This window comes from Macrosteles quadrilineatus, unplaced genomic scaffold (genome assembly GCF_028750875.1).
Source record: "Macrosteles quadrilineatus isolate MER2022 unplaced genomic scaffold, UCM_ALF_1.0 Scaffold_4__1_contigs__length_99947679, whole genome shotgun sequence".
Lineage (NCBI taxonomy): Eukaryota > Metazoa > Arthropoda > Insecta > Hemiptera > Cicadellidae > Macrosteles > Macrosteles quadrilineatus.
The window spans coordinates 11482216-11508936 of NW_026542597.1; the positions used below are offsets into that span (position 1 = coordinate 11482216).

General features: G+C 37.1%; 1 protein-coding gene across 2 annotated transcripts in view; it reads right to left on the minus strand.

Annotated features, from left to right (window-relative positions):
- LOC128991626 (uncharacterized) overlaps positions 1-26721 on the minus strand; it is a 109361-nt gene that overhangs the window by 68860 nt on the left and 13780 nt on the right. The window contains exon 2 of one of the 2 annotated variants that reach the window (XM_054414678.1): positions 13332-13375. The exons of the other annotated variant lie outside the window; for it this stretch is intronic. The gene's annotated coding sequence lies outside the window, so the exon portion shown is untranslated. The remainder of the gene's footprint in view (positions 1-13331; positions 13376-26721) is intronic. 2 annotated transcript variants of the gene reach the window in all.

Genomic DNA, 26721 nt, shown 5'->3' on the forward strand with positions numbered 1-26721 from the left:
ATACCAGATTTTCCGTCTCGGTCTGGAGTCCCTAAACTTTCATTATAGTGGATGAACCGGGTTTTCACCCAAGATTACAATTTATTCATCTCTCGGTGTCGTCTAGATTAACACACTTAGAACAAGGACGAGCGCTATATGAAAATACAAAACAACAACACGATAACTATGCCTAAAATTTAATTACTGCAAATTGTCAACAGGCAATAAGAATTATTATCATGTTTATCATTATCGTTATAGATTGATATGGAGACGCCACCAAGGTGCGTATTTGAACCCAAATATGAATAAAGGATGAGTGTAGAATAGAGTGAGATGATCTGTGTACCTTTGTTACTGACTAAAACCAGCTGCTTCATTAGCCAGGATCATTTAAAATCAAAATGATCAAGCTTGGGATCCATTTTCGATGCATCAAAAAACTACAAACTCTTTTCAGGATCGATATGTCTGCAGAACAATAGAATTTATTTATTTTGTTTGTACACAAGTTATAAGATACTGTATGCAGTCGTTTATATTATTGATACAACACAGTGTATCTTCAAACGACTGATCAATCTGGAATGCTCGCGCTAGAGGCGTAGAAAGGAAGCGTTCTGCAGTGAAAGTGCAGCGGTCGAGACTGAGGTAAGCGGCACCTCGGCAACTCCACCTCCTGCGGCGGCCTTGGGTCTCTGCCCCCGCGGTCACGGGTCGACGCCCCACGTGCGAGGTCCGCGTCCAGCGCCCACCCGGGGAGGTGGTCACGCTAGATGCTACCACAGACTTTTGTACTGAATGTTCACTGCAGTAACTACTAGTAAGTATATTGGTAACTATTGTACCAACCATATGCTTCATCTCTGTGTTTTTGTCAAGTTTATCCATTAATTGTGAGTTTAAAATCTTACGTGGACCACTGATAAATCTCTGTAAGTTGTTTTAAGTATTCGTTCTTGTATACAATTATTTTTCTGTAATATTTTTTTACCATCTTATATGTCCACAGCGTCAAACTTCTTCAAAATATTCTGCGGTCTAAAAAGTAGCACTCACATTGTTTTTATTTCAAATTGTTTTAAATATTCATCAAATCAAATATCCCATTCCTAGTAATCAGCTTTATAAATGCGAACGAAGTTAACTTAAACGACCAATAGAATAATTCGGTTTCAATCAGTGATTTCTGATTTGATGATGTCAAACAGTCCACACGCCAAGAAAACGTAACGCAACATATAAACACGGCGCGCACCAAGGCTTGGGTTTAGTATTCATAATCGCAAGTTCGATTATTTTAAGGTCCCGAAATGTGAATTTCACTGGATATAATCCGAAACCCCATCCACTACAAGAACGAGTCAGATGGTTGATATATTGATACATCCAACTGCTCCAAATGCCATTTACACTCCATCACAGTTATACAACAGACGATCTCCGCCGTGTTTATCACAGTAACTGTTAACGTGTTGATTGGCTGCAGTTGTAGTTGTAACGAGTCATTGTTGCTGCTGACTACCGGAAGTCTGTTGCGACAGGCGCTAATCACCTTACACATGCAGATTCCCACCTGAGTTGCGTCAGCGGCTGATGGCTGATGGCACGTTGACCCCGTCAGGTAATCCGGGCTAGCTTGAGATTATAAAACATGCTCGAGTTGTGTACAATCATTGGATGGCATACTGAAGAGTACGTTCCATCATGGGCTTGCATTAGTCAGTGGCTTACTAGACAACAGTTGTCTGATAGAGTGCTTTTGAATTTATGTTTTCTTTTTCACTTTTTCACGCTACGATGGAATTTTTTTATTTTACCTGGAATTAAGTACCTTTATATTATAGACCACCTTCAGTCAGTTCTTTTACTCTGAGAAAACATAGTTGCAAAAGTGCCTTGTGGATTTTGCTTAAAGAAAATTATGTTGACTCTTTTAGTATTTCGTGCGTGATAGTTTATGATGGTGTAAAAGATTGTTATTTACAAAAGGCTATATCTTGGCTTGGTTTAAAGATTGATGTTTAAGAGAACTTTGATATTTTACAGAACTGTGTTGGTGGATCAATCTTTTTTTCTATAACTACACCATTTGAATGAAATATGAGATTTTCGGTAGTATAGAGTTCAAAGAAAAATTCATGGTTTCCCATGGGAAAATTACTCATAGTAAGCATCATAGTGAAATTATATAAAACCCAATTTTAAAATGCCCATATGACTTAGGTATTTGAGATTTACTTATTTACAAGACAGGGAATTCGTTTGCAAGCAATTAGTATTTAAAAACTTTCTGTCACTCTCGTCCAGAATGGTTTAGTGTGGCTGTCTAGGATGGTTTCGTGTGGTTGTCAAGGAATGGTTATGGTGTATGGCGAGGATGTCGTATGGAGACACCGGCAATTACAACTTGTTATGGTAAACTGGACCAACCCTACTGATGTCTCGTCAATGGCGACCATTCGTTCCACTTTCACCGTGCGTCGTCAGGCGACAAATATTCCCAGAAGACACAGTCTGGGTCAGCGCGGGTCAAAGTAGTTAGGCAATTAATCTTTCAAATAGAAGCCGAAGTACTTGTACATTTATTTTGTATGAAATAAAACACTAAAATGTTATGCATTCATCCCTGCATTCAAGCCTAGGTGGCGTTTCTGTCTCAAGAAATTATTACTTAATATAGTGAAATTTCTCAAATCCTTTGAAAATAGTTTTTCGCTTTCAGGAAAGATAGGGATAGTGGACTAAGATTTTCAGCTCACTGGAAAGACTCAAATTTATGAAAATGAGATTATCTATATAGTTACCTGGGGGCGGAGCCAAAGGCGATTCTACTGATATACCATCACACCACTAGAATACATTGATGATGCGTCACATTTCAACATAGACATCCAAGAATAAAGTCCTTACTTAAGAGTAAGGACTTTATTCTTGTAAGCCACTAGACCAGCACCCATGGTACTTGATGAGATCTCCTTCAACTGGTAAAATATCTCGGTTCTGTTACATCATGATCTGCTCCGGCAGCCAACCAGATAATATATACAACGGAATGTACAATTTACAAAGTGGTGTTTTGTTTGTGTTTACAGCCATAAGTTTCACATAACCTCTGAGCTATTGTTACTAATGACTTGGTGGAAGTGAAGCAGGCCTACAATTAATACGCCGAAAAAATCCGGGTTTAGTCCTGTTTGTAAAAACTATTAAGCAACTGTACAGTGTACATTTCCTAGATTTAAAAACTGCATCTACTGTACTTAGATAAATTCTAATATAGGGAAAAGTGTTAAATCCATGAAGCTATACAGGGTGTCCTGTAATTAAGTGCACCAATTTATAAATAGGTTTTATAGGTCACTGATGATGAGGAAGGAATTATCAATTATTATTTAATATTTATTATGTTGAGGAATCCCAGTAATTTTACCAATCGGGACTATATTATTATATTATATTTTAAAATTATTCTATCGTTGCCTAAATTTTCTTGTGGTGATTATTGTGTAAAATTGCATGTTTAACTACATGGACATATCTTTGGCGTCATCGAAAAATCCGTATTTGTTTTTGTCTTGGTGGAGTAATACGTGCTAAGTCTAAACCAAGGAATCTGTTCGTACTCAACAGCAAAACAATACGTCAAATGATGGGAAGTTTATTATTTTGTATGTTAGCTTTGATGATGGCGCAGCACAACGAAACATTTTTCATACGTTTTTTCAAACCTCAATTTCCAGCCTCGGCTTCTCCTCGGACATTAAACTTGAGCTCGTGTTGAAAATAGTCCTTTTACGCCCTAGTGATGAAATATACTAAATCTAATTGTTTAGAAGTTTTCACAAAGATGAACGATTGCAGCAATTATATTTGAACCAAGACGGCATATTCCCCATATCCGCTACAGGTCGCAATTTCGCAATTATTTGACCACCGTCTGAACCGAACTGACCCCAAACTTGTTCCTAAACCGCAACCTATGGTCGAAGTGGATACACATTGAGAACACATCTGCAAATGTGGGAAATGTGGCTTCTTGGGATGAAAAATATTGTATCGGATTCCGTACCCAGAGAAGTAAATTTTGTTAGACTCATGTGAAAAAATATGTTTCCGTATAAATTCAATAGATATAAAGAATTTTAAAGAGGGTTTAAAAGATGATGACGATTGATTTGGATAAGACTAAACGCATTTTTAACAATTCTGAGACTTTTCAACTATGGCCTGTACGATGGAACCTGTCTCCTGGCCCTGGGAACTGACCAATAGTTTAAGGCCCGGGTCAGTCCCAGGTGGACGAAGGTTCAGGAGACACGTTCCATCAGACGGACTATAAGGCCTACCAACTTAATCCTATCTTACAAATCTTAAAGGATTTAAATAGAGCTAAAAATTTCAAGTTTTGAGATCTGTTGAAATAAATTACGTACTATCTTCAACGAAGTTTTAAAAATACAGTAATTACATTTAACATGAGAGCAAGGTTCTGCTTTATTTATTGAATTTTAAGCTATGTAAGGGCTGCATACTACCTAAGAAAGTACATTTAAAATACCAAGGTGCCTAGGACTATTACTATCGAGGCCTGGTGTACTATTATGCTAACACTAATGTTAGTCCCCTCATAAATATGTAGGTGTAGCCTATTTGGCCTGTAATTTGTTTCTTTTGGCAAACATATTTAGCTTCTTGCCTGAGTCTATTAAGGCCATTCTGTCATTTAAATGTTTCTTCTTATAAATAACCATTCTTTTTTTCCATTTCAGTTAATACTTAGCCACCATTGTTCGTAGAAATTAAAATCACTTAAACGGAAATAAATATTGATATATTATGGTTTTATCATCACAATAGCGTTATGATCCTGCAGTTCCTCATCAAGATTATTTCCCTGAGATCCTGTACTCGTCGGTTCCGTCCCAGGATTTGATGACGAAATCCTGGGAACGGGTTATGTTGTGTTGTATGAAGTGTTATTATTTTGTCAGATTACGTGCTGATAACAATAATTGAATTAAGGTGTAGTAAAACTGTCTATTTTGGAATTACAGTGACTGTGACGTAAAATATATTTATAGCAATTTAGTTTTTCTGCACACTTTAGGCCTACATAAGCTGTTGTTAGAGTGACATAACATTATTGTTTCAAGAAAAGTATCAACAGGGTCTAGAGTTCTTTAATCGTTTAAAAAAACTTATTTGCTATGTAATCTTCCAAATCAAATTTTGTTACAATAATAATACACATAACATATTTTGTTTCAAAATTATTCTACGGAAAAGTATGGTCTAAAATAGAATCATGTATTAGTCGGTTACAAACTGGGTTGATTTAATTTTGGAGACATTATAGTTGGTAACAATGGAGTAAATTTTACCTCGTAAGGAACACAAAATTGCCTCAATAATATAAACAACCAGTTTTAATGTTCTTTTTTCAAATATGTTTCAGTTGTATACGATAAACAAAAATTATTTACCGATTTTTCCCATTAAATTTTCAAAATATTATTCTCTACCTCGGATACTTAAATGAGCTCAAAGACTAAAATGTTAATTTTTAACATAATTAAAGTACGAATGTTGATGAAGAAGTAAAGTTAGTCATGTTGATCGAGCCCATCAACATAATACATTGAATAATGTGGCATACACGAATAACTGTTCGTCCAATTACTAGCTGCATGGAAAATGGAAAGTATGACCTACTTCTAACACCACAACATACATTTGCAAACTAGTTTCATTAACTTAAAGCCGCGTTTATACAAAAGTTGACAACAAAAAGATCACAACAAATCATTGACAACAAATAAAGTTTACAAACAAAAGTTTGCAACTAAAAGTTTACAGCTAAAATCTTGCTCTGAACAAATTAGAGAAACTAGTGGAAGATTTTTAGTGGATAACCCAAAACTGCTTCTCACAAATTTAGAGCAACTAGTGGAAAACTTTTTTGCCAAAGAATTGACTACAGCCCGACGTCACAACCGGGGTGCGTGGAGGGCCAGGGGAACAGTTTTCCACTAGTTGCTTGCGCAAAGCGCGTAGCAACTAGTCTTCCACTTTTTGTTGAAAACTTTCCTTGATCTTTACCGACTCTCCACGGGAAACTAAAATTTGGTGGAAGACTTTTTTCTCCACTAAAAGACGACAGAAAAAGTCGCTGTATTTTGTAGAAAAAGCAACCAGTATCCGCAACTAGCGGAAGACTTTGGTGTAAATGCGGCTTTAGAACACCATGAAACTTCATGTTAGATCCTGCCAGGCTTACAACTGTGGCATTATTTGCCACATGTCTACTTCTACTGTGACAATGCCACAGTGCCACAGCAGAGTCACGTGACACTCGTGTTCTAAGAACCAAAAGTGTGTCTCACCACGCCCTACTGGCTCGGAATCCATTCTCTCTAGAAACCTACCTACGACTGTCCCGCTTTTTGCTACAACCTTCCTTCAAATTAGTAAATTGGACAACATTTTGGTTTGCTTTAAAATTATTTTGTAGCTAATAACAGCTTTTGGATTTGATTTCAACAACTGTAAGCTGACTGTAAGTGGGAGCATTAAAATTGGGTCAAAGTGTAACAATTTTTAATATAATACAAATAATATATTACTAGGGGCATGTAAGGACATAAGTCCCTAAAAAGCGTCAATGGCTATGCCTGTACACCATATCTTTGTCTAAAAAAAGTCACTCTATTTGCTTTGGTTGTTGTTATCTATTTAATATTCAATCCAATGTTTCTCCTTTATGCGTTACTAAACGACTATCCGATCGTGATGAAACTTAAGGGAAGTAAATAGGTATTATACAAAATGAACAGTTTTATTATCCACATTTATGGTTTTAGGGATCCAATTTCCCAGTTGTCGAAGCCAATACTGACAGTTGACACGAAAATCTTTGGTTTGGTTTTTGGTTTTCAAAAAGTCTTAATTATAGATAACGTTATCCCTGGTTTTAATATAGTATACAGTGCATTTAAAGAGTTAACTGGCTAAGAAGTAACTGCCAACTGCCTGTATCGAATACTGGCTTGGAATGTAGCGCGATCAACTATATTAAAGTAAACACAAATCAGCTACGTATGGCTTCCAATGCTATTCCTATGGAGAACATTTTACGTTATATCTCAATTTTGGTTAACATTTTGGGAATTCCACTATTTTTCCCGCCGTCACTGGATAGAGACCTTTAATTTGAGCCCTCTCCCGTCATTCTACGACTTCCCAGTCGTTCACAAATTTGACGCAAAGAATCGGCTTACGTAATTAATATATAGATAGATGCAAGATGGGATTTGATGTTATAGGTTTTCAAAACTATTATACGAAAATGTATATGCCTTCACAGTCAAAATATAAGAGTGATACCTATTATTAATTCATTTAAATATTATTTGTCCCCCTCCTTCTTCTCCACTACTGTTTACATGATTACTCTAATTTTGTAGTTGGTGTAATCAGACAACTATTTATTTAAAATTTCTTACATAACTTTTCACACATAAATTCTGTAGTTCAGACCAAGTTTAGTTCGACTAAATTTGTGAAAATTACCTAAGCTATTACACTTTAGGACGATGAATTAATTGTGAAAAAGCAATTAAAAATGTTTAAACAATTAAAAAAAACAACGCTTGAAATTCTCTTAAACATCAAACACCTTAAACTCAGTTCGTAGCTTAACCATAACCATAAATCATATTCAAAGCCACTTAAATCATTTAGCCAAATCTTGAAAGGGAAAACACCATTTAGGTCGCCGATTAGTTTAAATTGGACAACAAAATTATTCTTAAACAGTCTGGAATGGAAAGTTACAAACAGAACTCAGATGAAGATAACCTCATACCTCGACGCGTGCTTTGGACAACGACAGGTTTATGGATTGCTGGCCATTTCGCAGAGAAAACATCCTCCTCCTCGAGAAATCTTTCACTTAGTGGAATCTCTTTGAGAAGGAAAGTAAAAATTGAATGAATTTGTGGGTTCCAAGAATATCGTGGAATCAGTATTAACAGTGTTTGTTATTGGATTATAACGGTTGGAGTAAGATACACATACAAGGAGCGTGCGGGGTTCAAATCTGGCCAAGCACTAACTATAGTCTGTATGATGGAACCTGTCTCCAGACCTACCGTTTACCTGGGCAGGGTCAGTCCCAGGTAGGCCTGATGTTCAAGAGTCAGTGTTTATCATACAGACTATAATGGAATTTAGTTTGCGAAAATTCTGTGTTTAGACAAAAATAATAAGTCACCCAACAGAGGGGAACTTTAGGGCTGAGGAAATATAGCTCCCACAATAAGCAATAGGATAATAGTTAAATTTATTTGGTTACGTCAATTTGTAACACACTCCTATATTTTGAGATGAAAAACATTCAGCACTAGATTGGACCAGTTAGAAGTTTAAAGGAATGGTATAGAGGGCTTGAATAGTTAGATACACAGGCTAGGTAAACAAAATAAATCATATCTCACATTTAAAATGTCTAGACTAGAACACACTTTTACTAAACTAAGACGTCAACCTCAAATAAACAAGTATTTTGCATTCATTCATGGAACTTTATGAATTGCATCTACAACACGATACTATTCTCAAATGTTGACGTTTTATGATTAAATGTATTTATATCTATTAGTTTTCATGTTATTACTGCTTATTTCCCAATTTTGTATGTCAACGAATGTTTAAAGACACCATTCACACCTATTCTGCACACATATTTTAACGATTCAAATAAATACAATGATCCTACTTTGCAGATCGATCTAAGAATGCATATTTATGTTAGCAATACAGTTTTAGTAACCACATGATTCTATTTTACCAGCCAAACTATGAAAGATACTTTAGTACTTGACTGGCTAATTACAAATCCTTGTGTAACTTGTGAAAGTCTTCGACATGACATTATGTCACTTTGTTCCTTGTTCTTGTCTAAGAGATAATCACTGGTCACTATCCGAGTCATTCATTACTGCAGAAGACTGCACTGCAGACATTCATTACTGCAGCACTGCAGTCATCTAATGACCACTGCTGCTCGTCTGAAGAGTCTGGCGGGTTAAATAGTTTGGCAGACATCAAATATCTACCTACTTGCGTAATAAACTCTTTAAACTAAAGTTCACAGCTGTAGAATACATTTTATTAGAGTTGTAAGTATTGGTGCAAAACCCCACAAACATAATCAACAAGAACAGAGGAAGTAGGCCTAACCTATCAACATAAAGTTTATGAACTAGACTTGGCACCAACTTTTAAAACTGTAAAATTACGAAAACGTTTATTCAAAAGCTTTTTATCCACCGCCCTTGCTTGACTTTCAAAAGCAGGAATCTAATTTTTTAGTGTATGCAAGTAATTAGGTACTAAAGTAGTGAGGCAGTGAAGTAGAGAAGTAGAGAAGTAATTCGAGACATATCGAAACAGTTAAGTAGTGGAAGTATTGATAGGAAAGTAGTATTCTAAAGTAGTATAATTGTTGGTAGTGGAGTAGTGGACGTATTGACAGGAAAGTAGTATTCTAAAGTAATATAATTGTTGATGGCGAAGTTGTGGACGTATTTATAGCGAAGTAGTATTATAAAGTAGTATAATTGTTGATGGCGAAGTTGTGGACGTATTTATAGTGAAATAGTATTATAAAGTAGTATAATTGTTGGTAGTGAAGTAGTGGACGTATTGACAGGAAAGTAGTATTCTAAAGTAGTATACTTGTTGATGGCGAGGTTGTGGACGTATTTATAGTGAAGTAGTGTTATAAAGTAGTATAATTGTTGGTAGTGAAGTAGTGGACGTATTGACAGTAAATTAGTATTCTAAAGTAGTATCTTGTTGATGGCGAGGTTGTGGACGTATTTATAGTGAAGTAGTATTATAAAGTAGTATAATTGTTGGTAGTGAAGTAGTGGACGTATTGATAGGAAAGTAGTATTCTAAAGTAATATAATTGTTGTTAGTGAAGTTGTGGACGTATTTATAGTGAAGTAGTATTATAAAGTAGTATAATTGTTGGTAGTGAAGTCGTGTACGTACCGTATTGATAGTGAAGTAGTGTGAGTGCTGAAGTAGTGAAGGTGTTCAAGTGTAACCTCATTACCATTACACGTTGAGGCTGAAGCCAAAGTGTTAGTGAAAGTGTCACGATCATCCTCAACCTCCACCATTTAGAAGACCCAGCTCTGGGTTTGGCTCTTCAACTCATACCAAACTTAAATTTCTAATATTCAAGCCGACTTAGGTTTGAATACGAGGTCTCATAAAATAATCTGTACTCTACAAAAATAAAGCCCTACTAAACGGTTAGACAGAATGTTGAACGATAACCGATTTACAATTGCTCGGAATCTCGTCCAAAAATTATGAAAAATTATATTTTTCGTTTCGTGTTATTTATTTATAGTGTGCGTGTGACACTAATGTCTTTTATGTGTTTGTACCCTGACGATGCTGTATTAACGGTGAAACATGTAGGTTTTTAACCTAACATCAAAACATTTGGATTACTTGACGAGGTAATTATACCACAATATTATAGTCATTCATAATAATCCAGGGGCCATCAACATGGAATTTTATATTTTTCATTCTTAGCATGCTTTTACTATTGAAACTTGTTTGATAATATATGTACTTGCGAATTTTATTATAAACTAACACATCTTACAAATTATCAAGAAACCGTTGTAAAAACAGAAGGTTGATTTACATGTTTCTGAAAAAAGGGCAAAACATCTACACAAACATTTTTTAAACAGTTTGGTGTACATCAAAGTAGATACAAGCATTGAAGTACCTACTGTAGGTAGTATAGAAAAATATTGTGCACAAATAATCATAATTAAGTAAACACTAAGCAGCTTAAGTGACCAACTGTTCTACACTTTTCAACTACTATTTATCGCCTTCCTAACATACTAGCCTTCAAACGCATTAATAAGTAACTTCAGTAGGCCTAAAGCAATAATTCACCTCGTTAATTGATGTGTTGTCTAGTAGCATTGGTATCCCTGACCCTAAACCGCTTTCAGTACATTGCCACAACCTTCTTGATCCGTAAGTCACGAATGGACCAAATAAGCAGAGCAACAATACACCTTGATCACTTTGCTTTTTGGGCAGCTTGTTCTGTCTAATCACCGGACATACTGTAGTTAGTCCGAACCTCTTACAACAATCTACACAAAGACTACGACAAACCATAACTGAAATCAAACCCTAGCGCATTGATCAAAATTGATTACTAACTGGAAGCATGGAAATACAGTTTTACCAGTTTGATCTAAACTTAGATCTTGGTCAACAATCATGTTAATGGTATAGAAGGCTTAAATAGTTAGATACACATTAAGGAAACGAAAAAAAATTCATTACAGCTCACATTAAAAATGTCTAGACTAGAACACACTTTTACTTAACTATAGGCATCAGCTGACGTTAATATATTATTTCAACTGTCATGTCCACCAAATTTCATGTAGACAAAGTAGTGTCTTGTATTTATAAAAAAAGTCATGCGACTGAATTTACTAGAAAATGAAGTGGTTTTCGTATTTTAATTTTAAATTGCCAATAAACTGGTTTGTGAACCATGTAGATAGTAGATCAAATGGAAGTTACAAATACAAGATATTGTTACCCCAAATCCCCCCCCCCACACACACAATAATTCCCAAGGGAACGAAACCCAACCACGAGCCTCGAGCTATATATCTTTGAGTAAGCAAAATAAAGAGCAAAATAGTAAAAAACCGTCAAAGCCCATTAAATAACTAATCCTGAAAAGGACCTTCGGACGGTTATAAACATAAAAGAGCCGCCCATTGTAAAAGATCACCTCGGGCTCAGCGGCTCAGGATAATTAACTTAGCTATGACGTCATCGGTCGAAAAGAATTGTGGGTATTTTTCTTTGCTCTCTGGGTATTTTACACCCGGCCAAAATTTGGAACTGATTAAGAGTAGTTTGCGTTTGGTTGAGCTACTTTTAGCCACGAGTTAAGATTTTTTTGTAAGTACTGTTCAAATTGTCAGAATATACCTTAGGTAATTAAATGCTACAAAAATATAAACAATTAAGTATCAAATACGGTTGTGTGGTTCAATTTTTAAAACAGATAATCACGAAATGTTGCTTGCTAATACACTAAAAACACTAAGGAAACCCGTAAAAAATTTGGGTTAAATGTTGAGGGTTTCTGAATGATCAGTAAATTACACAAAACCCGAGTAAATTGTTAGAAGGGTAACGATGAGTGCTCAGAGGTAAAAGGAGCGTGAAGTGTCAAGTTGTGTTTTTCTGCTCCGCGACACAAATTCCTGTACCATCGTTCACTGGAACGATTACTACAAGGACGCAATACGCTTCAGTGAACTGTCAAGTCACTACGTATAATATGGGACCGTGGCACAACATCCATAACACGAAAAATGTAAAATAATTAAATATTTCTGCAATTATAGGCAAAACTTACGTAAATTGCTACATTAGAAAGTAATATCGAGGTTGTATTCCATACTTTCGCTCAATACTACCAGAAATGGAGCGCCAGGTTCGAACCCGCTACCTTCACCCGGTCACTTTCCCAGTGGCTCATTACAGCGTATCACGAGGTTTAGATTGGAGGGTAGCTTTGATTGGTCTACATATCGTTCTCTGTTCTGGCAATGATTGCGAAAATCTACTTTGTAATTGCCATGTTTCACTTCTAAAAACAGACTTGTTTTTAGATTTTTACAGTAAATCCAACAACCTCACTATTGAGATAATTTTTACCAGCTCCTTGGTACAGTGTAGACTCATAAAATCTTCCCTTTGGGACAAGTATCCGAAGTTTTTTTTATAACAAGATTTTAGAGATAGAAGATTTGAAAGCTAAAAAGATTCCACGGACAGAAATATTCCTTGATAACGAGAGTTGATTGACATAAGCTTTTTCATAACAAGAGTTCATAAAGAGTAGATTTTCTTGATAACGAAATAAAACCCCCTCCCATTGTTTATAACGGTGCATTTTTATAAACGACTAAATGGAAAATTAGGTCCATTGGTGAGCCGTTCGTACTATACAAGTGCTCACGGAAATAAAATATCTTGATAGCAAACAGTTATTGATGAATTTATTGATACATTGGACCGAACTTCTGATTTTATCCTTTTATGGCCTCTTGGTACTTACGATACAATTATCTACTTATTTATTTTATAAAAAGAGGTCTACAAATCGTCATATTCATATTATTATGACTAGTAGATAAGTTTCTACTCTCACAACATAGAGATTAGTAAAAGGATCAATTTTACAAGTATATTATACAACATACCTTAAGCTAAGAAGTATGAGTTCTTTTAAATCCTACACTCCCACCTGAAAAAGAAAAAGTCGTTAATACTTTCACTGTTTATTCTCGTTCCTAATTTATTAGGAAAAGTCACTGGACAGAAACGAACCGAGCACAATCCAGGCTAAATTAATATCACTCCCAGGGGGTCACGCGAAGAAATAAAACGAACTCGTGATTTAACGCTAATAAAGCCATTTCAGTCCAGTAACCATTACATGTGATTCTTCTTTTTGGAAACGGAAAAAGAATTGGACCTGAGTATGAGCCTTGGGGCACTCCGAAGATTTTTAAGTGCGGTGCAAATCAAGGGGCGAAGGCTTTCGTAGCTATGACAGTGCTGTCTGTACCTCAGATTAGTGAAGTTCACTCCAAAACTTAAATTAAATGTGCATTAATGGTTTTGAAGTGCCAAAAGAAAAGAAACTGCTCGGTAAAATCCCAAAATTTACCAAAATATGACGGGGAACGTCAACCATAATTATGGAACCGATCAGAACATTCGTCTCTGAATAATATATTTGTATTGTTGTAGTAGGCATATTCCTTTTAGTTTATAGCTGTCCTGGGTCATTAGATCTTAATAATAGTCATAGCTAAACAGCTGATCTTAGTCAACAATGCACAGGTCACTCTCTTACACCCACCATGCATTCATGTTTAGCCTAAATATACATCTGGATGGTTTTGATGTATCGAAAGTTATGACATAGATAGTAACGATTACGATAACATGTTAAACCCTTTTTATATCCGCAACGACAAATTCCCACAGAATCTTATTGGTGCAGATAGGCGTGAAAAGCAAAACAGGCTGTTACAGCGATCTTCTTCGACCATAACCTACACGATCTACCTTGTAATCAACACGCTAGAGTGGAACAAGATGATTTAAGTTGGTAGCAGTGTAATTCCCCGCAATGAAAGCTACCGAGTGGAATAACACATGAAGTGGCTGCACTTTATGATCTCGCTCGGATTCCCAGATGGACTTCATTACATTAAATGGCCAAGAGTTAACGGACTCTGGTTAACCTAATGGGCCACATTTTCTTGTCAAATGACGAGTAACTTTCTCACATGTTGATGTAGAGCATGTGCGACTGGTTCGGGTTTCTAGCACCTCTGGCAATGTCAAGTGAAAGAACGGACATTTTGAGTTTCTAGGTTGATGCGAGTTTTTCTGTAGAGAAAATTCATTCGTGATTACTTTCACGCAATTAATTAGCAATAATTGCTTTGATAGAGGACATGTGACGTGACTAACAACAAAATGACAAAATAGTCTTGTATTTTCACGACAAGAACATGCTTGATTTACAAAATAATTTGTCAATGGCTCCAATATAAATTGCACCAAGTGAATATAGACAAGACTTTTACCAAGTAAGATACATTTCAGATTCATTTCTGTCTAATGATTTTCAGTGATTTGTTTCCTTGTTGACATTTCCTCTAAATATTCTCTATGATGTAACCGGTACGTTTGGGTGTGTCATAGAATTCCAGTACACGATAACATAACAATGTTATGAGCAAACTACGCGGACTGGTTATCAAACTACACATTTCATAAAGATAAAGCCTGGTTGACTCATGGTTCTTTAATTCAAAAAGCAATAGCACCTAAATCACTTTAGTGTACTGCCGTAGTTCTAAAGCTATATTTTCTAATTACCAGATCATTTTGGAATTGCCATTTTTTGAATTTTGTAATTTTCAAACCACTTCTGAGTAGTGGTTTCAAGGTTAACTATGGTCAATGGTTTAGCCACACACATAACTACCTTCGGAGACCTCATCGCATTGACAGGAATTGCAAGTGACCCCTGATGAGAATAGGTCGACGCCCCTCTGCTCGAGACATGTAAACTTTTAAGAGGTGAGGTTGCAGTATGCTGGGCAGGAGGAGAACTTGACAAGAGCGAGTTTATATTGAAATTTGTATTTTACACATCCACTATTTTGAATGTCCGTGGGGAATAACGATGTTTCTTAAAAGATGGATCCAAGTCTATATGACTGTGGCGACTAGCGCCACGTCTGGTGAAGCTCCTGCTCACTATGAGCATATACTTCTGGTCTGCTGTGGGTCCAAGCCCTGGTAGCTCAGCTACCTGTAGACGTCAACGTCGTTCCTGGGGGTTAGTCGTCGACTGACTATGAGTTTGTTGTCGGTTTACTTTATGATGCATTTTTATGTTGAACCTCATATCTTAAACAGTTTGTTTAAGGGAGTTTATTGCTGTCCACTAGAAATTTTCTTCAAGGATTTTCTACAAAGTGACAAAACCCCCTTACATTGACCATCCGACAACAAAAACTTCTGTTTCAAAACACCCCACTTCTAGCAGCTTTGGTTCAAATCTTAGAATTTTAAAATATTAGATTATAAATGGTATTTTGTATTGAAATAAGAGCTGTTCCAGTGATATTTATGTACTTCTTACAACTGAGAAGCATATAAAAATAGTTTCAGGTTCCAAATTAAAATGCAACCTAGAATAACAAACAATGCTACATTGCTGGAAGACGCAATTACTAGCCCAATATAATGGGTTCCTCTATATAGGTAAACAGGAGTTACAAATACGAACAAAACATTTGGGTTGGAATGTTGATTGTAGTTATGTAATGTAACAACCGGAGCCAACGACCAAGGCCGAATATAACTGCGGAGGTCGTCAGTCTACCAAATTTTGACATTCCAATTTGGCATTAGTTTCCAACCCTATCAACAATTGTTCACCAAATAATTAGTGAAATACATTAAAACGTTGGCGATTTATTTTGTGTTCTGATTTAAAACGTGTATTGTTAGTCTATGAATTCATATTCTATTTGATACACATAGGCGAAACAGTTATGGAAAGTTACTTAGTCCTGAAGTCTTCGGTTCATATTTCTTCAGTCATCAACGTCTCTTAGTGAATTCCAATGACATTTTCAATAAAAAAACACAAACATTTTAAAAGGAGTCCAAAAGGCAAAACCCCCTTAGTTTTTGGGAGGGGAGAATGCCGTGGATTGAACCCTTCAAGATGTAGAGTTGACAACAATATAACGTTCTGTTAACTGAGAATCTTTGGTTGCAGTTGCAAATGTTTAATCTGCAAGCAGAATATGTCTCTTGGGTGAAAGTATTGATTTGATGTATTTTCCCATCGCGATCCAACAATAGATATGTAGCTTGTCTATTTTTTACTAATGTGATATTTGGGAATGATGCATGTATACTTTTGATTTTACCAAATACCATTATTTATCTGGGGCCATTTATAAAAACACCAATGATGAGGTCACCAAGAAAATCCGAATCTAGTTCCGACCTCGAAGACATTCCTTTCATTGAATCCATCATCAGACTAATTGCAAAATGTACTCCGAGCATTCCAGGACAATTTTCCTGGGGCTTCACATGACTGCGGACATACCTGAGTTTGGCTCGAGTTACCGGGAAATGACGAAACGTTTTAAACAGCCACTGGTAAACACGTGACGGAAAGTTGACCGGGTTTCACTATTAGCCAATCAGCGATTCAAATGTTCTTCAAACTGGAGGATTAGCACGTTCAATTGGACTTAGTTATGAAGTTTGAGACAAAAACACTCGTTCACCTTCACATTGTGTCGTGTTAATGTGTTGAAGCCGTGTGAGACACTCTAATTAGTCTGGCTAATGAGTCATGAATGGGCTCTGATTTGGGAATTGGTAAATGGGCTTCCAGACCAGTGGTCTCATATGTTCAATTGTTCAATGAATACCTGGTAATGTTGAATGTACAATTTACTCTTTTTGTTTAAGATTTCAGTTTTGAATTTCAGGTACAAAATATGACAAAGTAAACATGTGATCACTACTCCGTCACTTCTCATCTCAGAGCTATTTTCTGGGAATTTTGAGCAAAATGTGTCTCAGTCACGAAAACCAGTAGGACTAGGCTTAAACTGTAGCTATGGGTTTCGTTTATGTATGGAGTTGAAATTATAGGTAATATTTTTATTGACAAATTTCTTACCATGCTAGATAACTCATGGGTCTAAGATATTTTGATGGAAGAAATAAGGGAACAGGTAAACTGAATGAATAATCTCGTGAAAAAGAAACGCGTATGACGTATAATTTAAAGGCGTTAAATCGCAAACGGCGTCTCGGAAATTAACCACAATCGATTGCGAACTAGGCTTTCAACAGATCAAGTCAAGGTTAGCAAGATATTCATGAGCTCACCAAATTTCATCAACATCATCATCATCATTGAGAGTGGGAGACAATGCTGCGTATTTTGCCTGAATATTACTGAAGGATGAGTGTATAACTGAATAAGATTCGTTCTATATCTTCCCTACTGGAAAGTCTTTGTTTCCTCACCCAGGATCCTTATTAAAAGCCCAATGATCATGAAGAGAGCTGAGTCCACTCAGGATCGATCCAGTGGCCTGATTACTTGGCGAACTACAGCCACTCTGCTACCCAACACATGACGTTTACGTTCTTGACAAAAGAACACATTTTCTTGTTTACCACCTAATCCATCAGTTTTGGTACAAAGGAAAATTATGCAGAGCTTCAACAAGACGCTTATAGTCGAAAGCGCAGTTGAAGCGTTCAAGTCTTCGGCTTGGCCACATCAGGCACCGCCAGAAGCGACGTGTAGCGGTTTACAGAGGCGGTTTGAAAGTGATAACCGGATGCCGCTTGACCTTGATCCGGTTATCAGACATTGACTTTCCTTCCAATTAACACCTCAATGCCGACCGATCACTTTTTGCAGTTAAACATTCTTGATCTGGCTCGTGCTATCTCTTCTGCCTCTTCAACGTGAGATGAAACTGCCATGTTTAACGAGCCCTCATCAGCATCTTCAACTTGTGATGGATGAAATTTCCGCTTTTAACGACTACATCTTCAGCTTATGATATAGTTGCCTTGTTCAACTGGCTCTCGTCCATTTCATCTTGTGATGGAATTTACATGTTCAACTACTTCTCATCAACTACAACTAGCTGTCTTCTGCATTTTCAACTTGTGATAAAATCACCATCTTGATCTCGATCAAAGTGATCTTCAACGTTTCTACATTTACTGACATGTACAAACTCATCACCTTAGAAAAGTACAGTCAGGACGGTGTCACGAGGTGAATTTCCTTGAACACTACGCCAACAGAGCACTCAAGGCTTGAGCGTTGGCAGAGGATTATTTATTAAGTACGAACAACTGTTGGTACAAGTACAACAGGTTATTAAGCAGTTATTTCAAATGTCAGCAGACGGTCAGTATTGTGAAGTCATAGTTCGTCCTAAGCGCTTTCCTTGTGTGTTTGCTACGTAGTTTAACGACTGTTGTAAACGTAACGACTGGTACACTGGACTGTTCACTGGAGTTACGCTTTTATCTTCAAGATAGGAACGTAATTACAGGAAAATTGAAATAAGGAAAGTATCAATAGTGACATCGTTTCCTCGTGGATTCTTAGTCCATGGATCAAGTTTGCTTAAAGATTGTTCAAAGATTGTTCAAGATTGTTCAAACACCTTTTCGAGACAGAGATTCTACATAAAGAACTCCATTCGAGGAATCAATAATCATTCAAATCAGCTATCCAAGAATTCTAGTCAGGTTGATAAAAGGGCGTAAACCATTTTCAACACATAATTTTGGCCAAACTTAATTTTAAACCCCACTTCACCAGAACGTCACCACCCCAAATTAACTTTAAACGCTTATATACAATGAATATGCATTTTACCTCCGATGAAGTTCATGTTCAGTAGCGTCCCCTGTTTGCCCTATTGAACACCTAATTAACAAACTCAACGGTTGTTTACTGTCACACCTGGGAGACGAGCATGACCGGAAGTAGACCGGAAGCAGATGCAAGTGAATGAATGTGTCATGATCAGATTGTAACTGTCAATCCCCGACTGCGTACTACAACAGCTCGCGTGGTCTGTGATTGAGGGGGAGTTGGCTTTAAAAGATTCATGGCTAGTGGAGGGTGTCCTAATGGAAACTTTTTATCAATTGTCTGATCAAGATAGGTGGTGTGTGAAAAGTGATGATTCAGACCGTAGGACAAAACGTGCCACGGGAGGCGTTAGGAATGGAAAATAGTGTCGACAACAACTGTCTACAATCATCTGAGAAAGGTGGAAATATCGGGAAAAATGTAATACAACTCCAGTAAGTGTAAAAAAGGACTATTGTTGCTTCGATCCTGAGTGGGGTGTTCTGGTTCGACCAGTGTTTGGTTGGACCTCCCTTACAAAAACGCCAAAACCTCCATTGGAAAACTCTTGCAAACATAAGATTTCTCGTTAAATATCCTGAAGAGACAAATTACCACAGTATCCAATTCTTAAGAACTTGATCTACATGCAAGGATTTAACTAAGAGTAGAACACACCTACTATTGAACTTGCACTTCGTCAAATACCTCATACAGTCCCAGATCAAAGTGAGAAGAGAGGATACAGCACACCTACTACGGAACTCTCGTCAAATATCTCATACAGTTCCAGATCATAGCAGTACCAGTACCCCAACAACCTAATACTTAATCTAAATTCTAGAAACACAGTGTGAGTAAACCACGCCTACTATGGAACTTGTATTTCGTCAAATTCCTTATACAGTTCCACATCAAAAGAGTAATCCAACATCTTGATTTACAACCACAGAGTAAAGAGAGACTGCATCACCTACTATGGAACTTGCACTAGTTCCACGCTCAGTATAGGCAAGGCAGTCTTGATCACTGCACCTGGCGAAGTGAAAGTGTTGCCAACCACTACAAGTCGACAACTTGGTCGTGGGTCGCAGACTCTATCTAGTGTCGTGTGCGGATTGGATTAGGAATAGCAACAGCAACGATCTTGTGCCAATGGAACTGGTCAAACAGGATTCCTCCGACTAACCGACCAGCTCCGCCATGAAATCATTAAATATCACTCTCAGATTTCATAATCGGTCGTGGATCCCCGCGTGTGATTTGGTTTTATAATTGGCAATCTTGTATTCGAGGGTGGGAGATAAGCATCTGGGAGGTTGGAAAAGGGTGGATTTATAGTGAAATTCACGTTGAATTTGTAATGGGTCGTGACAGTGTTTCTGGATGTGAAGTAAATTGGCTTAGCTACCAAAAAATGCGTCTTCTCGTCTTCTCCCATACAATTCAAGTTTTGGCAAGAAGGTGGCATTTGGAAAATTTGGTACATAGCAGAATCAAGTGGAAGAAATCTTGATAGGAAGTAGGATTGCGTTGCTGATGTGATTGGCAAGGTTGGCTAATGATTTTTTACGAATTTTCTCATGAAAACAGCCCCTAGTGATCAAAATACAGCTTTGCCAACTTAAACCAATAACCCACTGTATCTCCATCCAATTTGGTCCAATAGACCTCCGTGATTTTTATTTCGCCACGAGAATACTTCAAGCTTGAAATGAAAATCTGCCCCATGAACGTTCTGCCACTCAGCTGGGAATTACAAAAGGACGACAGATACAAAGCAGGGTTACCAATCCGTCGTTCAGAAATTTCCCTGCGGTGGCGGTAGCTAGGGAAGGTCACCACGCCACGCCCAGTTACGCAATTCACTTTCTAAATTGTCCAACCCATTGTGACTGAGGTTGGTAACGCGATCAGCTGATTTGCCATGGTGCTTGGTGCTCCCGTTGCACTCGGCTAGACGACTTTTTGTACAACAATCACCAATAGTAGCCAGGCCCTTCACCTCAGGACAGAATGAGGTTCTGGTAAATTTGATGGTGCGCTAGGGAGCTGCAGCCAACTGCGCCGACGCTGAAGCATTAAATGTAATCTTTTGATCAGACACCCCAGCTATAGCAAGTGTTTCATGTGATTAGTCCATTGTAGTATGTCATTTACGGAGTGACTTTATGTAAAAATTAATGTTCACCCTGAATTTGTGACAAAAGACATACATTAATGGTTTATTAGATCAAATACGGTAACGAAAAATCAGCCACGTCCTAATTTAAGTGATGCGTAAGTAAATCGTACCGATTAGAGTGTGAACAATCTTCAAAGTCGGAAATGTCGACGGATCCTAGACTCCGTTAACAATTTTGTTATTGATTAGGCTTTTGATAATTCCTAAAATTAAATACTTAAATACTCTGGATAGATTGCAACTAATTGAAGTTCCTCGGTATTTATAAATGAGTGAATCTGGACTTCAACTGACGCAACGCCTTGGATTTGATGTTTGAACGGATATTTTTGTTTCACTTTTAAACAAATCAACTCGAGGACATGTTTTGAAGTATTTTGTAGATAACCTTGAATATTAACTCTCTTTGCTAGCTGAAGAAGCTTTTATCTGTATGAAGGAAAGCTTGCAGTAAGGTGAAAATCATAGTGCAAAAAACTATTCGATGTAGAAAAACTACCTTTTGAAGATTCTACAAAGCTATGTAAACCCATATTATTCAAATTAGAATATTAAGTTTACCTGCATTTTCAACCCACGTATACCATCTTCAAAACAATACCGAACAGTATTTCAACCCTATGACAGTTCACGTAAGAGTTGTTCAGCGTATTAATAATTTAGCGGTTTATGTTCACGCAAAACTGACATAAATTAGAACGGGGTGGGGACTTGTTTAATTAATTGTGTTAACATCGATCTAGTTCCTAAATATACATTGCCACTGAGTTAGTGATAACATTATGTAGCTGGGTGGATTAGTGCTCGCCTTGTAATCAGAAGGTCGCCAGTTCGATCACGAGAGAATCCAAAAGTGTTTTAACTGGAATCAGCTGTTCTTGATCATTGAGCATTTACGGTCCTCGCTAATGAACCAGCTGTTCTTATGACGAAACTGCAATCTATTCATTTTAACTCACACCTATCCTTTTACCCTGGTGTGTCGACGTTGAAGTTATCTAACCGAAAATATTGAATACTAGCTGTTGTACCCGTGCTTTGCAACGGGAAGAGAACACGAAATTAAAACATTTTGATCCTTACATCTGTTGATAAAATAGTTACACATAAGCCTTTTAAAAACAAACTTTAACCTTTATGGCCTTTATGGGATAGATGTTGTCATAAATGTAAAAAAATAATAGTACTGCACCCTGTTGGTAAGCCTTGTAACTTTTTAATGTTATTCAATATCATAGAACCAACTTGTGTAGTTGAAACTTCTTTTATTCCTTTTAAATATGATTACACATAAGGTTAACATGGGAAACTCCAGAGCCACTGGGGCGGAGCCCGAAAGGACTTTTAAAATAAGAATGCGTCTATATGTTAATTGGTAATTTGAGCTATCATCATACCAAATTTCAGCCCAATCCGACCAGTATTTTTCGCGTTTACTTGTCACAAACATACTTTCATACATCCAAACTTTCTCATTTATAATATTAGTAGGATTATGGTGGTAAATATTTATGTGTATCCAACCAAAAGCGTAACCATGGGGAGGTTTAAGGTTGTAACCCCAGCTAAAATCACTATTCTAAATTCAGTATTTTGGCATATGCATCCCTTTGTAACCAAGTTGATTCTCACAAAAGAGTTGCATGGAAACCAAAACAAACATAAACATGGTACAGTCTGTGTAATGTCACGCTCGGCAGCCTCGTCTTCTGATATCTTCGCAGTCGCTCGTTTATCGCGCCAATCGCGCCAATTAATTGGAACAAACGCCCATTAGACGCGTCTGTCCTGGCCAATTACCCGGGAAACACTGTTAATCAATTTAACGCGCTCCCTATCTACTGGTTGTTTTTGTGGTTTTGGATCTTATTCGTAAAGTACTGTGATACGCAAGCAGACTTTTTTAAGATGAAAAAATAAAACTAATTTGTGTATTTTTTGGTGTGTTTTATGTAACGTTGGAATTCGCTGATGTCGACTGAAGGATTCTTGAAGTGCGCTCTACGCTTACGTTACAATACTAAAGAAAGCAGTAGCTTTTGATTAGAGCATATCTAGATGACTCCAAAGTGTGAGGAAGGTGAAGATAAGTTTTGAAATGACGAAATTACAGCATCATTACTGACAAAGTTCAGCTGGTTGAAGGTTCAAGCCAATATTGATCAGCTGGGTCCAGTTTTGAAAAGCTACTGAGATTTTGTTAATCTAGCCTTTAAAATGAATCGTTTGTTTGGTCGTAATATATTAAGCGTTGCTAAAATAGCCTTAATTCTAAAAAATCAGGACGATGAATCTACGTCCCTTTAATCGATGCTTATACTTATTACGAGCTGAGGTAAGAACTGTATTCCATTTTTTAAATGCATGATCGTAAACACCATACAAACAAGGTCATTCAAATAAGATTGTTTCGTGTTTATCAGTATCATAAAATGTTTATGAAATGTGTAATTCTATTCAAAATTTGAATAGAATTACACATTTCATAAACATTTTATGATACTCCATTCATTTAATGAATGGTGTAAGTTACCTTCAATCTCCAAGATAAAATCACGTACGACTATGAGACGGGTTTACACCTAGACACTTACATAATCTCATAAACAGTTTAAAATCACAGCATTCACAGCTTGTTTTATTGTCGAATTCTCAGAATCTAAATGGTCGTAGCAGAGAAAATATTCGTTGCAGAATTTATGAGTATATTTTTTTCAATTATAGTATTACTTTTAACGCTTACTAAAGTTATCCATAGAACTACTTTGGAATGATACAAATTTTTAAATACCAAAGACACCAATGCTAAATATGCAAAAGTATGCAAATGGTGTGTACTTAAATCATGGGGACTGTAGCGGCACCTCAAAGCCTCGGCTGGCAGAGGAGAGTTATCCAGTTACTGTCCCACGGTCTGGGGGCTTCGCCAGACGTCCAAACACATGTGGCGATCCAGCGGGCAATCTGACCAGAGATCTGCAGCCCACGGACAGGTAGAGGTCAAAGGAGTCTGCGAAAAATATCTCACACTGACCGAAAACCTCCCTCTTTAATCTGGGAAATCGGTGAATGAACTTAAACTCTGTTACCAAACTTTTCGCTCTGATAGTGAAACTGACAAAATATTATGAATGGTTGAGACAGATATAGGTAAATCCATAGCATTCTTTAATACAAGTTCAACTCGATTATGAGAAAAATAAATACCCCCGCCGCAGCAAACCTGCAGACTAAGCGAATTTCCATTAACCTGATTAGATTTACATTAAAATGCCTCCATAAAAATAGCACATTTATTTCCTATTAAAAAATAGAATAAGTTTAACGAGTACTTAGGTTTGCTGCAACTGGGAGGGTAAAAAAGTTTTTTTTTATAAATTGATAATAGTTAAGTAAGAAATAAAAGTATTTTCCAAAATCAATCAAAATATGTTCATAAACGAGCAAACTACAACAGTTGACTTATTCTCCATAAGAATAACATGGGAATTTCAAAATTACAATTTTTTTGAATTTTCTCCGTAACAAATAGGCGCATAATAACGCTTCAATATACTAAATTATTTGTTTTTAAGCTCTACAAAATGGTTTAAAAAGAAATTGTGAAATTTCATGTTTTTAGGGTCAAAAATGGGAAAAACCTATTTTTACCCCATAAAACCCCCATTCCCATAGTCCGATCATGCTGGTTCGCGAACTCATTCAAGTTTATCCCACCTTACACCTTCAAACCAAATTTTATCAAAATCGGACAAAAATTACTCAAGTTATCGTGCGGATGGACACATATATATATATATATCTATATATAGATATATAAAAATTTGAACGAATGGTGTTTTTGGCCTCTGGGGACATCAAAATGAAAAAGTAAATCGGTCCCGGGCTTAGGTCTTACCATGAGACCTACGGTAATAGCTACTTCCCTATAGGGAAATTCGCTAAAAGCTTCTTGATTGTATAAAACGGGATCAGCTCTTGATCACTAAATTTTCCTTGAAGAATCCGCTAATTTGGTCAGTAGATACCTCACTTGTCATTTCGCGTCATTAAAAATCGACCCTGTATTCATGTTCAGTTTTTAAAGATAAACCACGAAATCTTGAAGATGCTGAAGCCCAAACTGGAAAAGGTGATGCTTGTAACCAAGAAAATGCAGTAAGGCATACCAATAGCCACAACGTGGCAACGTCGCACTCACCGGCCTATTGCCAGGTATTATCAAACGACGTGAACATAAACATGAGCAAACGCTCCATAACGAATAGTGCTAGCTGTTTCGATAGGCCTGAACTGCGGCGTTGCCACGCAAGGAGGCTATGCCCTATCCATTGCACACCCATATCTCCAATCCAGCGAGATTACAAGAATCACGATGCAGTAATAATCACTCTCATAAACTACCGCGAAGAAAGCTACATGGAAGGGACCGACCTGAAAACCAACCCTTTCACCTGTTGGTTTGGAAACACCGGTTGCAGCTAGTAATGATCACAGACCTTTCCCTGTAACTCATCGTCAGTACTGTGCTGTCACAAAAACAAAGGAGGGGAACAATGATTGTTCGATATGGAGGTAATGAGAGCTCAAGACGTGAACTATCTATCGTAATCCTGATCATCTAGAATAATTGCGAACCCGCTAGAGACGCGAATGAGACTGACAATGATGATTGGAATCATGTGAGACTATTAGTGGAAACCAGAAAACTATTAAGAGTAATGATAGATGGAAAGGATATAGACTTGTCTCAACTAGGGGATAGCATATTTACACAAGATTTTGACAACACGGCACACCAGGATGCGTTTGTTAAGGAATATCACCGAAGGATGACATAGTAGCTTTATTTACCAAGATCAGCTGGTTCTTTTCAGGAATACTACGTCCACTGAGCTATAGAATCAACTTAAGGTAACACCGAATGAGAGAATTTCGAGGCGTTGACCACCATTTGTACCGAGAGATAAGGTACATTTTACTTTAAGTTGGGGAAATGTTTGTGAGATTGTACATATACACGAAGCCACGAGCCACTGAGCTGGTTCCCGTAGTTGGTAAAACATAACAAATTTTACAGCGTCTCGATTTTCTATAAGTTGTCATGCCAGTGCTACCTGCAGTTAAATTTGTAGCTCTGTGGTCCAAAGATAATTTTGAAGGGAAGTGTTGGGACTGTGTAAACTTTGTGTAAACGACGCAAACACAACATAAACATTTTCCGACTATATTACCAGGTTGGGTGAAAGGTTCCTTTCATACCCTGCGGTTCTGCTACTCGGCCGCTCGCTTTCGCTCAAATAAGCCACCACGCTCAATAAACTAAAAGTTATTACGGTAATTAAAGATCGTATTTTGTGCAAGGGCATTAACTCTGGCTTTGGGGCGAGTAGGTCTAGTGGTAAGAGTGTTCGGTCCTCGAGGTTCCGGGTTCAAATCCCGCCAATCACCAATT